Source organism: Phascolarctos cinereus, unplaced genomic scaffold (genome assembly GCF_003287225.1).
Source record: "Phascolarctos cinereus isolate Bilbo 61053 unplaced genomic scaffold, phaCin_HiC Scaffold_7;HRSCAF=346, whole genome shotgun sequence".
Classification (NCBI taxonomy): Eukaryota; Metazoa; Chordata; class Mammalia; order Diprotodontia; family Phascolarctidae; genus Phascolarctos; species Phascolarctos cinereus.
In genome coordinates, this window is record NW_027556180.1 from 149754833 (window position 1) to 149757285 (window position 2453).

At 41.1% G+C, this 2453-nt stretch overlaps 1 non-coding gene across 1 annotated transcript; it reads left to right on the forward strand.

Annotated features, from left to right (window-relative positions):
* Positions 1–1174: 1174 nt before the first annotated feature.
* On the forward strand, positions 1175–1278 carry LOC144454919 (U6 spliceosomal RNA). Its single transcript, XR_013483467.1, has one exon. It is a non-coding gene; the product is annotated as a U6 spliceosomal RNA (small nuclear RNA).
* Positions 1279–2453: the final 1175 nt, after the last annotated feature.

Genomic DNA, 2453 nt, shown 5'->3' on the forward strand with positions numbered 1-2453 from the left:
TATTTTTTTTTGGGGGGGGGTTTGGCAATGGGGTTAAGTGACTTGCCCAGGGTCACACAGCTAGTAAATGTTATGTGTCTGAGGCCAGATTTGAACTCAGGTCCTCCTGAATCCAGTGCCAGTGCTCTATCCACTGCGCCACCTAGCTGCCCCATAAAGTCTGTTCAAGTTCTTTCTAGTTCTGTAATCTGTGATTTTTTTTTTTTTAGGCAATTGGGGTCAAGTGACTTGCCCAGAGTTACACAGCTAGTAAGTGTCCAGTGTTTGGCCTGAGGCTGGATTTGAACTCAGGTCCTCCTGATTCCAGGGCTGGTGCTCTATCCACTGTGCTACCTAGCTGCCCCTTTGGCAGTTTTTAGATGTGAAGCTACAGTAGAAAACTTCAATGTGGGGAAGATGAAGTGAAAGAGTGCTCATACAAGAAATGGGTGCTGAGAATATTTCTATTACTTTATGCTACCTGTTTTAATTAAATGTTTTTTACTACTTCTAGACAGTTGTTGGTCTGGGGTTTTGTTAGCATAGTAACAAACTGAATCTAGCCCTGAATTTGATTTTAGAGGTTCCCAGTTTCTTTCTAGGATGAGGACTTAAACAAATAAAATCTATACCACCATCACCACCACCCAAAAAATATGAACCCATGCCCATGTGGGATTAGTTTGCGCTGTCATACTAGTAACACTGATAATTTAGAATTTTAGCCTTGGACTCCCAAAAGCAAAGAATTGTACCCCATGCACAATTTTCTTTCCTTTCTGCTTCCCCAGAATTCTATCCATGGCAGTCAGTATCATCCATCACTAATGATCAATATTTATTAGACACCCATAGAGTGCATAGCACATAAGGTTATCACTAAAGTATTCCAGCTGATCTTGACTCTTTTGAGGTTGAATGAAAAACTTTCCTTTCTATTAATATTTCCTGTCTTGATCTGTCATAAAATTCAACTGTATATACAACCTTATTTATCTTCCTGTCCTAGACTTCACTGTACAGTGAGTATTCTTAAGCATGCCCTAGGTTAGCTGAAGATTGGAGGGATAAAGGTGAGCCTCATAGGAAAGAGTGGATGCCTGGAAATGAGGAAACCCAGGTTCCCCACAAATTGTGTGACTTGGGCTAATTTTTCTGGGTATCTTTTTCCACCAATTGTAAAAATGAGGCTAGTGTGCTTGCTTCGGCAGCACATATACTAAAATTGGGACGATACAAAGATTAGCATGACCCCTGCGCAAGAATGACATGCAAATTCATGAAGCATTCCATATTTGTTTGAGATGCTTGCCTTTTCAATGAGGGTAGGTGGGGAGGGAGGAAGGGAGAAAATTTGTAACCCAAAGTTTTAAAAGCACATGCTGAAAATTAAAAAAAAAATGAGGCTAGCAAGTTCCTCCCCACCAAGCTTGGCTCTGCTTCCAGGGAGCAGCCTGGGCAACTTTCCAAAACACCAGGTCACCAAGTCTGACCTCCAGAGACAACGCACTGCTGCTGCTGCTTCCCTGCCCTGCTAGGGAAAGTATGGATAACTCTTATTATCCTACAGGCTCTTGAGCTGATTGATGCCTGATTGCCATCTAGGATTGTCTAGCCCTATCCCTTCCCTATCTCCCCAGGATCCTGAAGGGATCATTGCCCTAATGAGCATGACCTCCTTTGAAGTCAGCTGGGGAAAAACATAAAAATGCATGCCTGGTGTTATGATTTTGTGGTCGATAAGAGTGATCCCAGTATTTGATCATTCGTCACAGTGAAAGGCTAGAATTCTGAGACACCAATATCATGATTACTTCTCCTTATATAGTATACTTTTCCATGTTGGAGGCCATGTCACTGATTGAAACAATCATGCAATTACAAACAGTATGACCTGTTGCTTCACAATGGACACCAACACACACAATAGCACATAACCTTAGGCTACTGACAGTGCATCTGTTAATTACTTCCCATGCTCAGATGAATCTTGCATTTATGGAGGAAAAAAAAACAGGCCAGGATAGCAATAACTCAAGCCTGTACAAACTGTTATAACTAATTTTCCCTACAAAAATTATGTCACTGTGCATAGAAATGGAACCATGATTGATGAGTTGTACCTTCAGTTTTTGGTCCCGGGTTCACATTTCTTTTCCAGGAACTGAGTTAACACCAAGCCCTTCAGAGATAACTAGTCCATTAAACAGCACAAATAGCAATAGCAATATTCTCTTTCCTATATTCCATAGGGTTGGAGTGGCTTTTCCACCTGTTCACCAACAACCATATTTTGTGGACAACTTTTAAGTCATGTAGAACTTACATGTCCGAAAAAGATCTATCTAACTCACCATTCACTTCCAACATTTGCACTCAGAGGTAATTCATTGTTTTAGGAGTAAGGCCTGGGTTCATCTTGCACATTTTTAGCCTGTTTGATCGACTTCATTGTTTTGTCCATGCATCACTCA